We start from the raw sequence: 15,293 nt of genomic DNA, 5'->3' as shown, positions 1-15,293 counted from the left end.
TTAGAATTATATCTGATGATGCCATCCAGAACCATGTTGTATAAGGCAGCAACTATGCCCCTAGACATCTGTTGTTTCAAGGGTGGGGATGTAACATGTCTCAACACCCTACTCTCCCCGAGCGTATTACAGACATACAGTTAATGGACTTATCCAACGTGCTTCGGGTAACTCTTTTTTCAGCATGTATAAACTCTTGAAAAGCATAAGCTTTGTAAGTTTGAATTTGAAGTAATCTTGTTTATTTTTCTATAACTTAATGTCTTGAATATTGTATAATATCCAAAGAGATATTATTTAGACTTAATTCAAGAAACCTTGATCACTCACTTCCCAGACATACAATACTGGGTTAATGTGCTGGGAGATGTACAAAGACGAACATAGTATTGGTAGTCTAAAATATAATAAATTATGGACAATTTCAAAGTCCTTTTTCGGTGATTCAGAGGGCACTTTATGATCCTAAACATTCCAGAGTAATCACAGTGAATGTCAGTTATTTTCTATATGGTCATCCTTATAAGGAAAGGCTGAATAAGGTCTATAAGATACAAAATAGTAGCAAAAGAGTGAGTTCTCTTCTTAGAGCTCCCATAGAAAGCATTCAGTTCTACATGGAACATGGGAGTTCTGGGTCGTAGTAATCCAAATGCTGAGAGAACAGCCCTCCAGATCCTGAAGTATTCAGTAGCCAGGTCAGTCTCCTGTCCTTTTTTGCAGTCTCAGTACCTAAAATCAGGTGAGGCATGCAGTGTACACTCAAAAAATGTGAAGGGCTGGATAAAGGCATAAATATCTAATGCTTTCCTTTTCTATTTATTGCCCCAGGAAACATATAGTGGTAAATATTGATATTAAAGACACTCTACTAGCACAATGAAGCTTAGCATTAGCATTGCACATGGTGATGCTACCATTTTTTTATCTCTTCACCCAAAGTTAGACTAGAACTCACAACCCCAAGATGAAGAATCACATGCTTCACTATCTGAGCCAGCCAGGCCCCCCATGATACTATCATTTCTACAACAGCACATATGAGTGTGAATAAAGGGTTAATATCAGGCCTGGCTGAGGCGGGCCAGCCTGAGAATGACCTCCTGTCCCCCACGGTCCTGTTTCCTTGGAAACAGTAGAGTTAAGATAAAGGGGGAACAGTTGTCTCTCCCTCCACATTGTGTGAAACAAAAACCTGAGCTTGGGGATCTGCAAGCTGGCATGCAGACCTCAAACTTGATGAAAACCATATACAAGATTGGTGGGGGTAGTGGCCACTCTGTGACAAGGTGACCCACATACCCTGACTCTCACACCTTGTCCCTGTGTGGGGGAGGGAGCAATGAAAAACTGCTACTAGGGTACCTGCTAGGCCTCCCAATGAGCTGATGATACTGGGTCTCCTTGCTGGTCTCCTGCTTGCTTCCTTCCAGAAAGTTCAGTAAGAGTAGTATTGATTAAAGCCTGTCTGTGTCTCCTGAGTCTGATTTGCCAACTCAGATTCATAAAGGCAACCTAGCTGTCTCACTCAGTAATCTTCACACCTGGCTCTCCTGCTCCCAAATGTCACTTTCAGCACATAAAACCGGGGAGTTAAAAAACAAAAAACAAAAGAGAAGAAAAATCTCCAATACTGTGTTCCCCAAGATGGAAAATAAAATGCTTGCAAATATTTGGGGATGCCATGAACCCGAGGCAAAACCCAGACTGGCTCCCAAAAGGTCAGCACACTTGATGGTCACATCCCAGCAAAATAAGAATGCAGAGGATTAAAATTAATCCAGTGCCAATGTCTGGAGTAGGCACTGCACAATTTAAACTCCATCACCAAGGAAAGGCCATTTGGGAAAGGAAGTGCAGAAGAGAAAAAGCAGAATAAGGGTAATTTGATGACTAGGCAAAGGTCAAAGAGGCATATTCAAGAAGGTCCCTCTGGATCTGTGAAACAAGAGGGAATAAAAGCATATGCATGCTTACTGAAATTAAAAACCCTTTTAGGTTGTCTTCTCTGCTAAATTCTTATGACCTGAAATGATTTTAAATTCCTGAAAGCAACTCCTTTCCCTCTAAATCAATGTTTAGCTACTTTAATGTGCTTTACCTGGGAGTTTGGTCCGTGCCTTCAAGCCAGGAAAAGAGTTTTAAGAGGGTCTAATACTCCCTTCAGGCATACGTATTTTTTCAAGCACCAGAGTCCACATGCTAATGAAGCCTAAAGAGGCCATGTAAGTCATATCGGACAGAGCACCACCCCAAAGACCTGGTTCAAGGCACTTAGAACTCATGGCCGTCTTTACTATCCTTGATCCGTTATCTTTCATTTTTTTTCAATGCACTTAGAGCCCACGCTGAGCAAATCAAATTGACCCTAAACTTTTTTTACTTAATTTATCCCATGCAACTGGTTCCAAAGAAAAGTGTGCTACAGGTCATTACTCTCCATATATTCAAAAACATCTAAACAACCTACAGTGGATCAATTCCAAGAAATATTGACAGTTTTAGTTATAGCAACATAAAATTAATGTGTATGTCTTTGAAACGATAAATCTCCCTCCAATAAAGTTCTACACGTAATATGTTTAAGGTTGTCTATGCATTGTCTATGCATACTAATATTAAGTAAAACTGCACATGTTCCTATAGCCCTTTACATATTTAAACATTTGCAAAACTTGTCCCATTCAATATTCTCAATAACCCTGTGATGTCGTAACACACAGGGTTATTATACTATTCAGCTGTCTTAGAAACAGATGGTGATTTTATAATGTCCATAAGAAAACAGAAAGTTGTTAAATGACCTTAAACTACAATCCAGCTAGTATGATGTCCAGCAAAATCCTTTTTCTACTACATAACTTAATAAAAATAAATGCAAGGAATTTTTTACTTCACTTTTACAAAATTTCAAAGTTAATAAAAACAAATGGAAGTTAAGTACCTTTCCTTCAGAAATAAGATAACTAAGTAATTTGTAACTTATTATGCAAAAATTCAAGCTTTTAAAAAGAGCCTTTTTGTGATGCGGCTGGGTAAGGAATTCATTCTATTTCTTTTTTATTTCCCTGAAGGGATTTATTAAACAAATGCCAAGTTTAAAAATTCATATATCTCAAGTACAAGTTCAAAAACTTTAATTCCAGCACTATGAATACCTTAATTTCCTGGGAATAAAATTTTTAAAAATCAAAATCTAGATCTACTCCCTTTAGCATGCATTCTAACAGTTTACCCAGCTCCATATTTTGTTTCAGAACAGCTCTAGTGGCATTTCAACCCTTTGAGGTAGTCTTCAGATTTGCTTTAAATTCTTCTGGAAGATTCATACTTTTATAGTTGGGGGAAAAAATTAATGACTTCTGTAAAGGATAGGAAAAAGTATTTATAATGGGATTTAAGGGGCAGGAGTTTTGCAATTAAAAATACCATTTAAACATTTTACTTAAATCCAACCAAACTGGAGTGTCAGCGCAATTCTATTCGTTAATTTTGACATGATTTATTGAGTATAATCCCCTTAAGTCAGAAGCTGACCTCCACAGCATTCAAGCTTCCTGTGGGATCAAAAGGAATAATAAGAAACATGTTACTACTGTAAAATAAGCAAGTCTGGTGTTGTGCCGCAGGTTTGTTCCTATGTTGTCAAATAGACAAGCACGCAGCAAATACTCAGCAATAACAAAATAAATGTCCAGAGACCTTTTTCCAACCAACAAGCCGACAACTCAGCAACTTCAAACAGATTTTTTTTTTCTTTCAGAGCCAATTCACTTGCCGTGTAGGCTGATAAAGCAGTATTAATCTCCTGCTTTAAATCAAGTTTCTGTCACTGGGCTCCATTAATCTCCCCCCTGTTATCAAGTGTCTCCATGGCAGGAAATTATATTTCTAAATTGAATTTTGTTCTGTTTCGATGTAGTAAGAAATATTTTCCAGACTACTAATAGGATGCATAAAGATTGTGACTCTGACAATACTGTTAGATAAATAAAAACTATAAATTAAACCCACCTTCATTCACCAGCAAGCATAATAGCAAAATAGAAAGCATTGATTATCTGGAAAGAGTAATCAAATAAAAGATTTTAAATGAAAAGTGAGGTAGCAGATGGTTAACTTTTTAATTTACCTTTTTATAGCAATTGACCATAAAGGTAAAAAGAAAAAAAATCAATTCAATGAGTCTCCTGGTGCTAATAAAACACATATTGATTCTTAGTGCATATGCTTACTCTACAAGATGCTCAAACCTGGTTCTACCACTGGTAATGGAAGCAGATACTGTTTATGAGCACTTCAGTGGCGACAAATTTACAGTAAAGAAATGTCTCTGAGCTAGATTTATTATTAAAGAACAAAAGCTTATAACCACAAGTAACAAAGATATTTCATTTTATGGTTAGAAATCTACTCATAGGAGGCCAGGACAATTCAGCCAAATGGCAGTTCAGTCACTGGAAAAGGATTTCAAAATTATAGTCTCTCTTTTTGTCGTTGAACAATAGTGATTTCAATAAGGTTTCGTTTTTTCCATTGATATAAATTGTCGTGTACCGCCTCACTTAATACAGGTCTAGATTCTCTTTGACAGTAACAATTTGGGAAAAATCTCTTCAACTTGTTATTGAAAACATGGCCCCAAGGTGGTCCATTAAAACTTCCCATGTTTAAAGAAACACTCCATGAAAGAAGCTTTTCATTGTGTATCCTTGTAAGTGGTAATTAATGCTACCTATACCAAGATGCTTGAAAAGTAAATAGAATCTGACAAATGTAAAAAGGAATGGGGGGGCACTTTTCTAGACAGAAGAGAGATGAATGGATACTAGCACTTCTTTCCCACCATCACCTACAGATCTTAACCTGAAGAGATAAGATACATGGATCAAATCACTATAACTTCTCTAACTTCACATTTAGAATACTTCAAGCAGAATTACCATGGTGGCTTAAACCACTGTTACACATACTATCTTCATCAACTTTTGAAGTTCCATTAGACATGTAAATGTTATTCATAAAGGAATAACAATGTAACATAGAACTTACAGTTTATGAAAGTAAAACTAAGAATCTGATGAAAATTATAAAGAATACCTTCAAAATAATAAATAAGTATTAACCAGAACTAGACAGCAAACTATAAGAATAAATTACTTTCAGAAGAAGAAATACAACATGTTCTTTTCATAAATAAAAGCAGGTAGTAAAAAGAAAAGTCAGCATTTGAAAAACATAAATCCTCCTCATTTACCGTCAGAGCAGATCTTACCTACATCTCTGAGAAAGAAAAAACAAGAGTGCATAAGTCACATTCCTTAAGAATTACCAGTAGCAATGGTAAGTTTGAAAAACTCTGAAGCTTATTTATTATTATTACTACTACTAATAATAATAATATAATTTTGACCAGAGTGCAGATTATAATATGCTCCTGGGAAGAATGGCAGCAAAAGAGCATGACAATCATTGTTTTTCTATATGCTGCAATTCGACAATGTATTTTGTATAAACCACACCACCAGATGTCTAGCCTCTGGACTCCCTTTATCAGAAAGCGCATCTCATCAAGTGTGATGTACAATTTAAGTATTTCTACCATGCTCTGTTTAATGCCAAAAGGTTTGGTGGGGTTCCACATGGAATTAATTTGTGGTCCTGAAAGCCAATTCAGGCAGTCTCAATTTCAGGCTAAATCCATCTGCCAAAATGTTGCTTGACACATGAAACGCACTTGCTAGTCACTAATTTTCAGAAGTGTCCCTAAGTCACCTACTGATACATAAAATATATAGTTCAATCGTGACTCATTAAAGAGGAAAATAATCTATATTGCTTAAACAAAGTGCAAAACAGAAACCACAAACAAGGGTGTAAAAGCACTTCAATTTTGCAGTAGAGAAATTCTTGTACTGCATTTCTTGGAGTTTTCCAGCAACACACATTCTCCCATGCTGAATGTTCACGATTTTCATTTTCGCCATTAAATGGTCCCATTTTAAAAGGATCACTTTACTTGACAAAACATATTTAGATACCCAGTTGTACTGGTTCAAAGGCTTCTAGTCTAAATACTTATAGATAGAAGAGAGAAGTTTTAGGATCACCTTGGCTTTTCCTAAGATTTGAAAAAGACTGATCAACCACACACCAGAACATCAGGATGTGGCCAGAGGCTTTGTTCTTCAGCTGTGAAACAAAGTTTCCTCAGGAAGGAAATTTTAAGAAAGTCATCAGGAAACTAAGGACTATGCCAGTCATCTATAGAGAGCTCAAAATACTTCCAAGATGGGGCGCCTGGGTGGCTCAGTGGGTTAAAGCCTTGCTTTCGGCTCAGGTCATGATCCCAGAGTCCTGGGATCGAGCCCCACATCGGGCTCCCTGCTCCACAGAGGAGCCTGCTTTCCTTCCTCTCTCTCTGCCTGCCTCTCTGCCTACTTGTGATCTTTGTCTGTCAAATAAATTAAAAAAAAAAAAAATACTTCCGAGAGCAAAATGTTCAACCAAGTTCTTTTACTATTTTATTTTTTATTTTAGAGACAGAGCAGGGGGAGGGGCAGAGGTTAAGGGAGACAGAGTCTTAAGCAGACCCCACACAAGCTTAGACCTCAACTTGGGGCTCAATCTCATGACCCTGAGTTCACAACCTGAGTGAGCTGAAACTGAGTTGGACACTTAACTGTGCCACCCAGGCGCCCCAAGGTCTTTTTTTTTTTTTAATATTTTATTTATTTATTTGAGAGAGAGAGAGAGAGCAAGAGAGCATGAGAGGGGAGAAGGTCAGAGAGAGAAGCAGACTCTCTGTGGAGCTGGGAGCCAGATCCGGGACTCAATCCTGAGACTCCAGGATCATGACCTGAGCCAAAGGCAGTCACTTAAACAACTGAGCCACCCAGGTGCCCCAAAAATTCTTTTTCTATCCTATTTTAAAATGTTTTTAAGATTTTATTTATTTGACAGAGAGAGATCACAAGTAGGCAGAGGGGCAGACAGAGCTAGAGGGGTAAGCAGGCTCCCCACTGAGCAGAGAGCCCAATGCAGGGCTTGATCCCAGGACCCCGAGAGCATAACCTGAGCCAAAGGCAGAGGCTTAACTCACTGAGCCACCAAGGCACCCCAAGTTCTTTTTTTAAACAAAGAAATCAAATCCCAAATTCAGCCAAAGAGAAAAACATCACAAGAGATATTCTATCGTCTCAAAAAAAAAAAAAAAATGGTACTCACTCTCAATTTTTTTTTTTAAAGATTTTTATTTATTTGAGAGACAGAGATCACAAGCAGACAGAGAGGCAGGCAGAAAGAGAGAGAGGGGAAAGCAGGCTCCCTGCTGAGCAGAGATCCTGATGCAGGGCTTGATCCCAGGACCCTGAGATCATGACCTGAGCCGAAGGCAGAGGCCTAACCCACTGAGCCACCCAGGTGCCCCCCACTCTAAATTTTTTAAACGTATCTTTAGTTGGTTCCAAGTATAGCTTTATTTATTTTCCCAAGTATAGTTTTTTTTAAGATTTTTATTTATTTATTTGACAGAGAGAGAGAGATCACAAGTAGGCAGAGATAAAGACAGAGAGTGGGGGGAAGCAGGCTCCCTGCTGAGCAGAGAGCTCGACGACATGGGGCTCAATCCCAGGACCCTGAGATCATGACCTGAGCTGAAGGCAGAGGCTTAACCCACTGAGTCACCCAGGCAACCCTCCCAAGTATAGTTTTAAATATATTAAGGGCTCGGCTTTGAATAATTGTGCTGGATTCTCCATGGTGTGTTTCCCAGGCCATTCTCCTCAAATGTCAAAATGCCCAGGAATCTTCCTTAGGAAAGCCTTACTTCCAGAAAAAACAATCCTTAAACCTTGAGCTGAACAGAATAGATGCTTGATTGTAAAGCATTTTGTCAAATTCTAGCTGAACAGAAGGGGCACCTCCCTAGGGTTATCTTTGGAGATCCAACCTTATAACCAACTGGTTAATCAAAAGTGAAAGCTTAAGAAGGGAAGAAAGCTCATTGACATGGCTTCTTAATACCTATCTGGTTCCAAACAGCCAACATCTATATTAAAAGGCTAAGCTAATAACTTTTTTCTGTCTGTATTAGTCCTGAGATCTAGCAAGATCCCAGAATTCCTTCAACCAAATTCTTCAGCAATATCTGCCACCAATCCACAGTACAAGGCGGGGCAAAGCAGGATACAAAGAAACTAAAATACCAGAGCCTCTCACCTTAACAGAATTTTAAATTCATTGTGCCATTTTAAAATTTGGATATTTCCCATAAATATCCAAATTTGTGGGGGTTTTTTTCCTTTTAATTGTAGGATCCAGCATCACTGGGCCCTCATGTCAGTCTGGCAATAACTGATTGGCAATGAGTAGCTACTGCTTAATCCATGAACAAGATAATCTCCAAAATCCTTCTGGGAACAAAATTCTGAGTGTCTAAATAAGACTGTACTTAGTTTGTTGTTAAATTTTTCATTCAAATAGCATTAATAGGCACCTGGGTGGCTCAGTGGGTTAAAGCCTCTGCATTCGGCTCAGGTCATGATCTCAGGGTCCTGGGATCAAGCCCCGCATTGGGGGCGGGGGGGGGTGGTCTCTGCTCAGCAGGGAGCCTGCTTCCTCCCTCTCTGCCTGCCTCTTTGCCTACTTGTGATCTCTGTCAAATAAATAAATAAAATTTTTTAAAAATACATTAACAAAAAAGAATTCATAGCTGTGAAGCTCGGAACACTTTTTGAAGTAAAAGTGAATTTCAGAATTATGATTATTAAAAATGACAGGGAGGTTCCTCTTGAACTAAACAGGATTACCATGGCGACAACACATTATCAGTAAGGTAAAACTAACCCACCCTATGATCGTCTAATCCCAGCTCACCTTCTCTATTAGTGAACGAACAATCCAATGCCTGGTGAATTCCGCTTCACCATGATAGGAAGAGACAACATCAAAGGACCATAGAGCAACATTGTTATGAACGCTTGGCCACCACAAGCCAGCTATCCTTGTGGTAACTTTTCTGATACCTCCTGCTTAAAACCCAAAAGATCAGAAGGATGATGAGGGCCTGCTTTCATAATGTGCATTCATGCTGAAATCAAGACCGAGTGAGTGTTTGTCCTTCTGCTCCATGGGAACTCACCTTCCTGAGCTCATGTTGGGACACCTGCACTGCTGTTCGACAGATGTACCACCCCAGGCCTTTGTGGCAGCCTGCCAGCCCCCACTGCCAATGTGCTTGTTAAAGATTTGAGAAGGGAGGCCCACTCCGAGTATTCAGCCATGGTGAAGAAGGCGAAGAAGGCCATCTTTGTCCCAGTTCATCTCTCCAGACCCCCAACCTTAAACTGCGGCCTCGTAAAGACCTCTTTTAGGGCCTCAGAGGACTTACAGTCAAGCTTCTGAATGTCACTCTTGAAGCTCTGCACATACCACCCAGTTGGACCAAGGGTCCAAGGAAGCATGAGGGGCAAGGAAGAGCAAGAGGTGGAGGTGACCAAGGTGGGCTATGGCCCAGGGCAGGCCAGGGCTGTTGCTGCCATGAAAGAGGAGGCTGCCCATCACATAATGCTCACAGGCCCTGACACAGACGTGGACATCTACATCAGGCACAACCTGACTGGCCACAGCCCCACCCAGCAGCATCCATTTGAGCCCCAGGCTGGCTGAGCCTAGAGAGATGTGGGCTCACCTCATCATGGACCAGCACTCAGTACAGCTGTGCCCCTATCACCAGGATTATACGGCACATCCCCTACTACAGCTGGCTGACTTTCATGTCTTCATGCTGCTTCTCTGGGCTTGCCCCAGCTGGACCATGTGCAGCTGCCACCAGCTGACCACGCGTGGAGGACCCTCCATCCTCCTGCTCTATAGGCTGGCACTGTGCAGCCTGCACCACATGCGGGCCACAGAGCATGACACACATGTCCTGAGCTCCCCATCACCCTGGGCTCTATCAGCCTGGCCATATGGGACTACAGAACATCCACTACCTCTGCCTGAACCTCAGTGACATGGTGCTGAACACTTCGACCTTCTAGCTGCTGCTACACCAGTGTGTCAAGGAGAAGCTGCTGAAGGTGAAGGCCCCCCTGCACGAACAGAGGTCACCACGGCAGACACGGAGTGCACGCGATGCTTCTTCGGAGTCCGGGGGAGCCAGACTACTGGATGTATACGTCTGCTGAAACATACATCGTGGTCAGCTTTGCCAGCTGCCTCACCATCTACAAGATCATCTATATGTTCCTCTTCTTGCTCTGCCTCACCCTCTTCCACATCTTAACAGCCTTTGGCAGAAGCTGTTTGAAATGTTCTGGTGGCTGGCCATGGTTTACACTGTATTGGGGCTCATTGCTGCCTATAATTTCCAGTTGCACAGTCTTGCCATACACTGGAACGACCTGATGGGCTTCACCAATGAGCAGCTGGAGGACACGAGCCTGGAGCGGTTCCACATGCCCAAGTTCTTCTCTCGCATCCTCATCCCTGGCCTCTCCTGCTTCCCTGCACCCTGCCTGCCCTGCACCCAGCACTTTATGCAGTTCATCAAGCAGGTCCTCTGACCTGGCACCACCTCCCATGTCGGGTTCACAGGAAATTTGTGGTGTGTGGGACCCCACTGCTGGAGTAGCAGGAAGAGGAAGAGTAGGTTTCCAGGGACAAGGGGTTGAGCGCAGCTGGCTCCCATCAAGCCATGTAAGTCCCAGAAGCCACAGCCAACAGGTGGGTCCTGGTGACCATGCAGCCACTGGACTTGGTCACTGGCTTCTGGCTTGTGTGGTGTTCTTCTGATGTCTGCTGGAACTGCCTGTCTTCAAGCAGGCGGTCCTGCACACTGTCTGCATGACCCTCATGGAGGAGTTAGTGATGAACCTCCTGCTGGTTGTGCTGTGGGGCTTCACCCTGCCCTACTTCCACTTCTGGCCTCAGGCCAGTCCACCTTCTGGATATGTATTATCATTATGTGCAAGATGGTCTATCAAGATCATCAGCCCCCTTGAGTATTCCAAAAATTACTGAGCCCTTCCTCAATAGCACCAACTTACAGAAGACAGAGACCAATCAATTCTTGCTGTACCGGTGGCCCACGAGTCTTACTAACTGGTTTGGGGGTGTGGAAGGTCTTCCTGAACCTGGGCTATATCCAGAACCACCTACAGGCCCTGCTGCTGCCCCCCATATGCCACCTATAGGCATTTGAGGCCACCATGTACCAATGCCAGGAACATCAACACCCATAGTACCTGCTGGCCCCACCAGCTGCCCAAGCTGTCTATAAGGGACAATACTCTCTAGTGGCTGAAACAGGGACTACTCCCACTTCAAATTCTTCTACAGACTTGGACTGGAGATCTTCCTGGTGGCCATGAACATGTTTGGGCTGTGCAGGAACTTCATGGTCATGCTGCAGTGATTATCCTCACCCACCAGCACTCTGGGCTATTGCTGGCCTCCGGCCGGCCCAACTACCACCTCTTCCTGATACTCTTACTGTTTTCCCAATACCGGATACACCTTGGCATTCCTGTGCATAAACTACCTGTGTCACTGAAGCAAGACCATCTTTGTGAATTCCACACTTAAGTGGCTGTACCAACCCAAGTTATTCAGGGCCTCCAACTCTACCAACCTCATAAGTGATTTCCTCCTGTTGCTCTGTTGTGGTAGGTGTTCTCTTCCAAGTACAACAAGGAGCAGCTGGCATCAATACTGACCACCTGGAACCTGTCAGGGGGAGCCCCATGCCATGCCCAACTTTATCCCCTGTGGGTCCTACCTTAGCATGCTGGAGATGGCCACCTTTTGCTTCCTCTCCTGGTTGGTGTTAGTCAAGACAGCTCCCCACATCAGCATCTTCAAGCTGGGCTACCCACTGACCCACTTCTACCTGCTGCTCTTCAGCACCAAGCTGCAGACGAACACATGAGCCTGCCTCCTGCCAAGGGGCTGCCTCATTCTCGGCAAGCTCACGGTCATCTCCAAGGACATCCTCTTGTTCCTGTCCTGTGTGTATGTGGAGCAAATGCAGGGCAACTTCAGCTGGGCCATCCAACCTTTACTCAGCCTCATGTGCTGCATCAGGGGTGACCATAACCCCAGGGAGATGCCAGGACTGCCTGCTGCAGGTGGAGGAGGCCAGATCCTGCCTGACAGTCTCTGCTCCCTGTTCCCGCTGCTGCAGCACTGCATCTTCCTCAGCCACCACTCCCTGCACATCAAGGCCGAGCTCCAGATCTTCCTGCTGCCCACCACCCTGCAGGCCTCCAGGAGTTTTGCCCTCTTCAAAGCTGCTGACCTCAAAAGCATCGACCTGCACCACAAAGCAGAGAAATCCCCGGCGCAGCTGTGCCAAGCCTGAGAGGCACAAGCAGGACCCGACGGGCAGTGGCCCCCCCAAGAAACCAGAGGGCTTCTCCCTGCTGCAGTGACAGTGGTGCTGGCTGTGACTAGACCACGTCACAGCCATTCACTCCCGCCTGGGACCACTGTTCGAGTCCGACGGGGAGAAGAAGGCGGCCTGGCCCAAAGAGCCCAGGCAGTGAGCACAGAACGCCTTCCAGATGGCAGAGCAGGGATAGGATAGGTGACCAGAGTCCTGGCAGTGCTGAGGCGGCGGTGGCAGGAGCCGGCAGAGCAGCTGCCCACAAGGACAGCCTGCGTCCGGAAGCGGAGCCCGCGGAAGGCGTGTGACGCGGCCACGTGACGCAGCCACGCAGCCACGTGACGCAGCGAGCGCGGATCCCGAGGCTCCTGTGGGGGAGGGGCTCTGCGCTGGCGGAAAGGGCTGACACACGCCTGCAGGAGCGCAGCGAGCCACGTGCTGGGCCGCGGGTGCCACGTTCCCCACCCCCTGGGGCCCCGAGCTCCTTCGGAGGACAGTCACTGGCGCGTACTGGGCCAGCTGTAGGAGAGCGCAGTCCAGGCCATGCTGCAGGGCCGCTCGCAGGCCCGCCCTGAGCCAAGCAGGTCCTCAGGGAAGCCGCCGAGCCTACAACCAACAGCACAAGCAGCGCCCTCAGCAACGGCCACAACCCCCAGAGCAGCAGCGAGGACGACGTGCCTGCCGAGCCCAGGGCTTCCCTGTGCAGTTGTGGTAGCTTCCAGTCAATACGCGTATTCGGTCGCGCATGGCTAGTGAGCTGCTCTTCACCAAGCCCCTGTGCTTCCTAAAGCTGGAGGTGGCCAAAGCGGCAGGGCCGGGCCCTGTGGCTGCTGCAGGCTGGGTACCAGTGTGCAGCTGCCCCACTCGGAACTACCCTGCTACGCCCTCGCCGTCCCTGACCACGTGGTCACCACCTCGTGGTGCTGCCCATCCTATGGGCCATGCCTGCCATGCCATGGGCCATGCTGTCCATCCAGAAGGTGCTTCTGGATGAAGGCCATTGTCCTCATAGTGTCACACAAGTACCTGTTCCAGTTTGACTTCCCTGAAACAGTCCCTCAGTGATGCAGCATTATGAGAACAAGCCCGACTTCTCTTCATGCATCCTGGGCCTGAAGAAGACTGACGGCTATTTCAGTTTGACCTGGTGAAGCCCATGGCCCTCTTTGGGAGGGCCCAAAACCCAGAGGTCCTGCAGGAGCACGGGGAGGCAGCTGCTTGGTGAGAGGGAAGAGGTGAAGTTACCCCAGGAGACAGTGAGGACAGCAGGGTTCCACCCGCAGGGCTGCTTCTGTCTGTCCCCAGCCCTAAGTGTATATCCACAGCAGATGGCAGCTGGGCTTGCAGCTCAATGACCCACTACTCAAGGAAGCCAGCAACCCCTGAACCTACACACTCCCTCCAAAGCTAGATGTACATATCGTGGTAGCCAGCCTCCTCTTAGGCCTACAGCTGCTTCACAGGGTTGGCTTCAGACCTGTTGGGTACAGAAATATTCTTGGGGAGGAGATTGGGGATGATTACTGACCTGTCTGACATACCCTCCAGCAAGCTGGCCAGCTGTCATTGCACAGTCCGGAACCGGTCCATGGTGTACTCCATGGTGCTGCATTTGGCTAGGTCCCTCTGGAAGTTCTAAGCAGACTCTTCTCTGTGGGTAAAAAGCATTATTCTATCCAGTGCTTGGTTATGTTGTGTTTTCCTTGGTGACTCTGATACCAAGATACAGTGGACACAAGTGTTTGGACTCTCTGCTGGGTGGCTGGCACCAGTGATGATTTTTCCTCTCCTCCATGTTGTTGGAGCCCTGCCATGGCACTGATTACTGGTACACAGTGTTCTGCTTCACAGACTGCTAATGGACTCCTGGGTTTCTTTTGGGTGATAAGAAATTGTCTAAACTTAGATCATCATGATGGTTGCACAACTCTACAAATATACTAATAGATGACATGGCCATGGTGTTCTTTGTTGATAAAAAAAAATTCACTACAAACTCACTAAAATTAAAACTCTGTATAACCGATGTTTTCTCTAGCCCGGGGCCATGTGAGGATTATATTCTCAGGGGACTTAAATTCCTAAGAAGAGAAAAGCCATCGAGCCAGGGTTCTCATCTCTTCCGTTTTAAAAACATCCCAGTCAGCCTCCATCCTCCTCAAGATATCAAGAAGCCCAAACACCAAAGGAAGCTGTGATGAAAAGAATGGTGTAGATGAGACTTTCCTCTGACACTAGTTTCAGTACTCTGTTTGCTGGTCCACAAGAGATGGGGGGGCAGGGTGGGGTGGGGCAGTAATCAGCTTAATGTCATCTCAGCCACCATTTTATCTACAACTCATGCGGTCTGGGAAAGCAATGTCAGGCATTAACCTTAAATTTCACTTAAATCAGATATTTCGTTCATTTTTTTTTTAAAGATAGTTTAAACTTTAGCATACAGCTAATTTAGTACTATTGATACTATTGTTTCTTCTATTAAATTACTAAATCCATTCAGAAAGTGGGGAGGGAGAGATGTCTATATCCCCAGATACTTTCCATTGTTCAGCCCAGAAGATGGATCCATTTTACCCCAAGTCTGTTAGTAGTGAACGTTGAATGAATGTGGAACAGAGTGGTATCTCAAATATTGTTACTGGCTTAGCAGTATTTTGGGTACAGATATAGTTGCTGTTGAAAGCAAGATACTCTTCCCTCCCTCCCATATACCTGTGGTCACTTTTGTTTGGCATGTATGCTCCTTCACATGATCACAACACTGTACCCCAGGGTATTGCCAACTCGGTTTTTTTCTTTGTATCGCTATATTCAGTGTATTTTTCACATCAAGGTGTTTCCACAGACTGGACAGAGTTAGAGTTCAGCTTCTTCTAGCCAAAGTGTTTAAATCCGACCAGACAGC

The 15,293-nt window shown here is 44.7% G+C and overlaps 1 long non-coding RNA gene across 1 annotated transcript in view; it reads right to left on the bottom strand.

The window, feature by feature from the left end:
- The window catches only part of LOC106004242, a 70,680-nt gene extending 56,553 nt beyond the window's left edge, over window positions 1–14,127 (bottom strand). Inside the window, exon 1 of the long non-coding RNA XR_001177168.2 lies at window positions 13,917–14,127. This is a non-coding gene — a long non-coding RNA (uncharacterized LOC106004242). The remainder of the gene's footprint in view (window positions 1–13,916) is intronic.
- Between the last annotated feature and the right edge of the window lie 1,166 nt (window positions 14,128–15,293).

Source organism: Mustela putorius, unplaced genomic scaffold (genome assembly GCF_011764305.1).
Source record: "Mustela putorius furo isolate JIRA1106 unplaced genomic scaffold, ASM1176430v1.1 tig00000450_pilon_pilon_pilon, whole genome shotgun sequence".
NCBI lineage: Eukaryota > Metazoa > Chordata > Mammalia > Carnivora > Mustelidae > Mustela > Mustela putorius.
This window is presented reverse-complemented; position numbering and strand designations above follow the sequence as displayed.